Source organism: Rhodnius prolixus, unplaced genomic scaffold, assembly GCF_049639745.1.
Source record: "Rhodnius prolixus isolate KJV_2025 unplaced genomic scaffold, Rpr scaffold_6, whole genome shotgun sequence".
Taxonomy (NCBI): Eukaryota; Metazoa; Arthropoda; class Insecta; order Hemiptera; family Reduviidae; genus Rhodnius; species Rhodnius prolixus.
This window is the reverse complement of record NW_027411634.1, coordinates 2015274-2022564: the sequence shown is the minus strand read 5'-3', so window position 1 is coordinate 2022564 and position 7291 is coordinate 2015274. Positions and strand designations below refer to the sequence as shown.

Genomic DNA, 7291 nt, shown 5'->3' with positions numbered 1-7291 from the left:
TCAACTCTAGAATTCTGACTTAAATAAAATATTACACATACAGAATCCTGAAATAAGTACTCGGTTTCATTCGTTCTGTTTCTATATTTTTACTACATGTTTGACGATTTAGTTAACATTTGGTATAACACACCATGTAACCTTCCTCATTTAGTCAGCAAATGTAGGGCAAGTTGGGAACGTGTCTGAAGCATTCTTTTTAAATTTCCGGAGCTTTGATCCCCTTAGATGGTTCTCATCCATTCTATTTTGAAGAATGAAGAAGACAATTTTCTTCAGGTAATGTTATTTATTATTTACTGCTTTCAGTGTGTTACAGCATGAATCAAAGTCTTTGCCATTTTGATAAATCATTTCTTTTGTATGGGAATAAGTAATGTTTCCACTTTCTATTATGAAGTTTAATTTAAACGTACATATTAATAGTATTAAATCAAATGAATTCTTTTTTTCAGCCAATTTAAATCTTTAAATAATATTTATTCATTCTTTATTGAAATTAAACTTTTTCTCATCTTACAAACATTCACAAAAAGTTTTTAATGTATTCAAAATGGCTTAATGTTGAGGTTTAATACTAGTTTAATAATTTTGTGCCCAACAGTACATATTACTCAATATTAAACTCAGTAAACCCTTTATTTTCATCTTGTAACCAACACGGTTAAATAAGATTGTTAGGTGGTCCTGGTGGTGGGCAGGGTGGGGAGAACCTTTGTCGAGTGCACATCTCTCTGCATAGAGGAAGGTTACGGTCAGATTATCCAACATTTCTTCATTTATTCCCCGCCCTTATGATATGATAAACATGATTGTAATGTGGTCCTCTATAAGTCCTGTTAGTCACCAACTTGGTTAAGTGTGTGTAAGATAGCCCTGTATAAGTCTTGTGAGTCATCAACATGGGTAAATGTGAGTTTAAGGAGGTCCAGTATAAGTCTTGTGAGTCACTAACATGGTAATAAGTACGAGTAAGGTGGTCCTATATAAGTCTTGTGAGTCGCCAGCATGGTTAAATATGGGTGAAAGGAAGTCCTATATTAGTCTAAAGAGTCACCAACTTGGTTAAATATGAGGTTGTAAAGATTTTATAAAATTTATTGTAAAAAAATGTATCAATAATTAAAAAATAAATAATAAACGATTTCTTTATAACAATATTGTATTTATTTTCCCTTTTAATCTCTCAATAATATGAAAAATTAAATGAAAAATGAAAAAATTGCGTAGAAATTAAAAGAAAATATAAAAAATGGTTAAAAATGGCTGCCAGAGTCGTGAGAGTGTGTGAGAAGCATTAAGGAAGGTTACAACAATGGCCGCCGAAGTCTAGAGAGTGTGTAAGAAGATAGCAAGGTTACAACAATGGCTGCCAAAGTCTAGAGAGTGTGTAAGAAGATAGCAAGGTTACAACAATGGCTGCCAAAGTCTAGAGAGTGTGTAAGAAGATAGCAAGATTACAACAATGGCTGCTAAAGTCTAGAGAGTGTGTAAGAAGATAGCAAGGTTACAACAATGGCTGCCAAAGTCTAGAGAGTGTGTAAGAAGATAGCAAGGTTACAACAATGGCTGCTAAAGTCTAGAGAGTGTGTAAGAAGATAGCAAGATTACAACAATGCCTGCCAGAGTCGTGAGAGTGTGTAGGAAGCATTAACCAAGGTTACAACAATGGCTGCTAAAGTCTTGAGAGTGCAAGGAAGGCTACGAGAGGTAAAACAGACAGCACGAGCGATCTAGTGACAGCTGGTGGAACTAATATTAGTGGTGGGGAGCCCGTTGTCATGGTGATATGACGCCATCTAGAGGGTATATAAGAAAGTTCGCGGCGCGGGCCGGGCCGGGTGGGGCGATTATTTGCCTTCCGACCGTCGAGGCGAACGCATCTCCCTAACCATTAACCATGAACATATCAAAGATTGTTTATGTGGAGAGAGGTGTTTTGACTGGATTAGATATTTTTGGAGCGACGAGCGACATATCCCCCTCCACACGAGTACGACTCTGCAGTCGTACTGAGGAGACATCTTGTTTGACAGTTGTATATAAACAGTTTAAATGCTACCTGGTGGCAAACATGTGAACTAAATTTTGTTTACATAGTAAACAAGTCCAGTAAGTGCTGCAACCTGGTGGCAAACATGTGAACTAAATTTTGTTTACATAGTAAACAACTCTAGTAAGTACTGCAACCTGGTGGCAAACATGTGAACTAAATTTCCTTCTTTTTGTTTTACCTCTTTCTGGATGCAATTTTTTTACTTTTTCTGCTTTTTAACGCTCTCTGACGCCATTTTTTCGTACTACTATTACTTTATTTTATTTTTTTGTTTAATGTAAACGGAATTTTTAGTTTTACATTACTTTAATTTGCCTCTTATCATTTTTATTCTTTTTTGACTTTGTTTTTAATTGTAACTTTGCAAATATAATAAAAATAACAAGACTATGGGAAAAGAGAAAATACATAATGACTTTTTTAATCATTTATAGATAATTCTTTATTTTGCTACCAATTATACATTTTTTTTCTTTCCTTTTACAAAAACATTTTAAATTCAATTACATCTTTTAGGAAATGATTCTTAAAATTACCTACATAACAAAATTAAAATTTACATTACATTTTCATACTTCAAATATATTTTTTTTACAAATAATCGACTAAATAATAAAGAATTGCAGTTGGATAGGTGTTTTCCAACGTCTTTTTCATTTTGGCTTAATTCGATGACCCTGTTTGGCAGGAAGCACTCCAGGTTTCAACTCTGAAAAATAACATTATACAATGAGATAGACTGTTCGTCTACTGAATCTTCCTACAAATCAAACTCAACTTCCTTGAAAATCAATGTTAATTTTCTATACGTTTAAATAAAAATAGATCAATCTTTTAGAAAGAAAACGCAAGAAAGTAAAACTGAGTGTTAGTAATTATATGAATTTAATTCATTTTCAAAATAGCAGTTTACTGCACTCTTTTAAGTGAAATAAACATTGTTTAAATAAACACTCGTAACAACTAGAACCTTTGTCGGGTGACATCTCTCTGCATGCAGGAAGGTACAATAAAGGTTAAATTATTAAATACGAGGTTAAATAAATGTTATATCTATGTAAAAACATATATAATAAATAAAGATAGTTACTAAAAGATTTTTCTTTATTCTGACAACATCGTCTTACTCGTATTGATGAAAATTTCAGCAAGCAAATTAACAAGCAATCCTGAGGTAATGTTATAGCATTTTATTGTTGAACTAAACCTTTTTTAAAGCAAACTTACATTAACTTACTTTAATTTAAAACTTTAACTTAGGATTAATAGAACTGAAATCTGATAATTTATCAAATACCTATGGGGAAAAATTGTTTTAAACATCTTAATTTTTCTGTGAAATAATAATTAAACTTAAAGACGGCAGAGGAAGGGAAGCAAAGTGAAGAGTAAAAAGTAGGAGCTAAAAGGGATTCATCATTTATACTTTATATTGCAAAGAAATATTGAGTACTGTAAACCAGTGAACTTGGAGGTGTTCCAGCCATGCACATGCAATTTTATGCAAAATTAAGAACTTACTTTGGAAGTTGAGAATAACAACGTACTTCTTGACGTTGGTTACTACTTATTTCACTGTGACTCCAGTTTACCTCTCTAACCTAGAGAATAGTTGTTCTCCCATCGTCCAAGCGACATCTCCCTTACTATTATCCAACATCATGATTCGTTGGGAGAGGTGATGAATGCGAGACTAGACTAGATATGTTTGGAGCGACCCAGCCACCTGCATTACTCAAGTCGTACTGACGAGAATTTGAGCTGTTCACGTATATATAGTGGAAGGTTACAACACTGCTACACCTGGTGGCTATTTTTGGAACTATTTTTACACCTGAGATAAGTGGCGCCCTCAGACGGATTTTTTGGAACTAATCTTTTATTTTTGTTTTTCCTCAAATTTCATTGTTTCATTAAGTTTCTCTGTTAGTTTTAATTGTTTTTTAGCACTTTTTTTGGTATTTTATTAAATTATATATGAATATTTTCTTATCATAGAAAGTAAAATACTAAGTTTATGTAACAAAAAAAGCTCTAAGCTGAGAATCTTTGTCGGGAACATCTCTCTACCCCCTCCAACAAGTGTTCCAGAACTGCAAAGTGGCCACTGTTCAAACTAATACTTAATCTTTTGTGATATTAAATGAACAATAAACACTACTTTTTTAAAACCTTTTTATTTTTATTTTATAAAACGTTTTTTAGATAATAAATTGATATTTATAAAACAGAATGCTTTACAATTCATTTCAATATAAACCTAATAAAATCGTACATTACCCTTCTTCTGGTGAAACCATAGAACTTAATAATAGGTATTACTTGGATGGAATTGCTACCTCCTCAACTTCTTGGTTTAAGCTGAAACATAGTGAAACAAACAAACGTTAGTTAAAATGAAATCCAAAAGGGAATTTGAAAGTTTTGCATTCTAATCTAACTAGCTGGATCTCTAAAGAGGAAACTAGAAATTTGAAAGTTTTTTTTAAAGGTAACAGTTTAGTGATTTTTTGAAAATGCTCCTTGTAATTGGTTATTTCTATTTTTAAATCATCGTATTAAGCAAGAAATTAGCTACTTTTGAAGAACATGTACCTTTTATTTTGTTTTTCATATATTTGATTAAAAGAAATATTGGGTGCATTTACGAAATAAATATTGACCACTTGAAGACAGCGAGTGAAAGTGGTATTAACTACTTGCCCTATTGCCAAATTATTTATAATTTAATAGTCATTTTACCCAAGAAAAAGTGTATATATTGGTACTGATAAGTTCGATCATTCTTTCTTGACAAAAAAACTTAATTTTGCATAAACAGAAAAATTTACTTACTAAAGAAGTAAGTCATAAAAGAAGCAAAATAAAGATGAAAGTGGCACTTTTATAACAAGAAAGATAGGTATATACGTATTGAAACATTTACTTTTCAAAGATTTAATAAATCAAATGCTGATATTTAGTTAGTATATAAAAATATATTCTAAGAATATAAACACTGCTAAAGTTATTAACTTAAGGGTATTTATCACCTAACAATTTAATAATGGAATACACTCACCTAGAAATATAGGCCATTGGAAAACTTTTGACACGAAACTCTTCCAGCACGGGGCATAAAAGCTCAAAGTCTGTACTCCAAAATTCAATCCAAAAACTGTCCTTTCGCCCTTAACAAATTGCACATTGTGATATGAAGGCGAATTTTTATTTTCTATAGAAATACACATTCTATAGGAACAAATTTGACACCAATCGAAAGTCATTTAACGCAATACGAATTCGCAATTAACTCAATAGCATTATTGAAAACACGAATTTTTAAAGAATTAATGATAATGCAACTATTTTCCTTTAATATAGAATGTCTTTCAATATTGCATAAATATTATTTACTTTAAATAAGAAAATCTATTAAATATGATAGGGGATAAATATATAGTAAACAGTGCTTGAAATGTATAGTAGAAAACTCACAGAGAAAGAATTTAATAAAATTCTACAATACTGCCGGTGGAGAGCTTAGCAATAAACCACACGACGTCTGGATACAAATAATAACAAACTATTAAACTGCGAAAGTATTCTCTGAAATAGTAGCAACTGCATCTACTGACGAAGCGACATTTATTCCAGCCAATTATTGTAAAAAATACTAGATGTAATACTTACTTGAAATTTAAACAACCCATTGAACATGTAGACCATTTATCGCCCTATCAATCCTACAGAAAAATTTCAACGCTGAACCAGCACTTTCAAAGCTAATTGTAGAAAACATTTCTTCGGGGATACTCCGAAAACAGGGCTAGATTATATGATTAAAATTACCTCTTTTTTCCTTAAATTAGATTATACAGACTTCATTACTGAACATTTTACCTCAAAAGTACGTAAAGAGAAACATATCCTACAACAGATATTATATATTGAACAAAAAACTACTTTCAAAAAATAAAAACACTAAATGAATCAATTTAATGTTTTAATGTTTTGGGAAGTCAAAATAAGCGAAAACAAATTGATAATAAAAAGGCAGAATACTCAAAGATAAGGAAGGTATCGCAAAAGTGTCAAGAATAATAGTTTAGGTAGATTATGTACTTAATACGGAGATACTAAGAAGAACAAAAGGAATAGGAGAACAAAGAAGTGTCGTATTGCAAGGATGAGTGAAGAAAGTTGAAGAATGTCTGTTAGGTTAGATTAGTTTGTTTATATTGAGGTTTAGTTGGGCTTTTAAGTAAAGTGTGCAGAAACTAAAGGTATATAAAGGAACCTACTGTATCATTTCACCAATTAAGCACCAAGAATTACTGAATCAAAGCACGCTTACAAAACCATTGTGCTCCCTCACTATTTATCCCATCTTTAAAATCTTTATCCAATCTATGCCCAAAAATCACTTTTCACCTTGCACTTTACGGCTAAAATGTACGCAACAGAAACCCGACGTGATTGTAACCAATAAAATGTATAACCTCCACATTGGTTATCTATCAGATGTATCTCGTGCCACTGGTGACCAAAATTATAAAAAGATCCAATTGTTATATATAGACTATTAGAAATTAAATTACTTTAAATAATTATTTACCCATCATTCAAAATACTGTAATACTGAAACTGCAAATCAAAGTACGGCTTGAGTTAATTTACCTTTATTTCACGTTGATTTAATTTTTTTTTGTTTTGTAATAAAAAACATGAAAAAAAACAACTAGAATATAGAATCTCAGTTTTTCTAGAATAGGTGCTGCTCACTGGTAGCTATTTCACAAAGTAACAAAAACGTTTTTGTTCTTTATTGTTTCCTTTAACTGATCTAATATCTATTTTTTTAATGAGAAAAAATTATAATTAGGTGGTAATATGTCATTGTTAATTGATTTAATTAAAATTAATCTGAAAGAAATTGTATTCGTTGAGAAAAAAGTAAAAAATGAATGTTCCTTCCATAGAGGCCGTATTGACATTGCTTCTATATAGGTAAGTTAAATTCGCAGGGTGGGATGGGGGGGCGAATATCTTCGCTTTACTGAATATTTTTATGAGTTTTTATTAACAACTGAAATAACAGACACTTACCTTACTTTTTTATTAATTCCTTAAAAACTTTTGCATCAATTTAAAATCTTCTTAACCAACATTTGTTGTACTTTATGACTGGTTAGACATTTTCAGAGGTTCTTATTACCACAATCTTACATTAATTTATAACCAACAACATACTTT

General features: G+C 31.2%; 1 long non-coding RNA gene across 3 annotated transcripts; it reads right to left on the bottom strand.

Annotated features, from left to right (window-relative positions):
* Positions 1–2472: 2472 nt before the first annotated feature.
* LOC141460953 (uncharacterized) lies at positions 2473–6651 on the bottom strand. Of its 3 annotated transcripts, none has more exons than XR_012462438.1 (5): positions 6340–6651; positions 5729–5966; positions 5118–5226; positions 3578–4417; positions 2473–2765 (listed from the first exon to the last, which is right to left on the bottom strand). It is a non-coding gene; the product is annotated as an uncharacterized lncRNA (long non-coding RNA). The 3 variants fall into 3 exon arrangements; XR_012462439.1 differs by having other exon boundaries at positions 4337–4417; positions 6340–6622; XR_012462437.1 differs by having other exon boundaries at positions 2473–4417; positions 6340–6612.
* Positions 6652–7291: the final 640 nt, after the last annotated feature.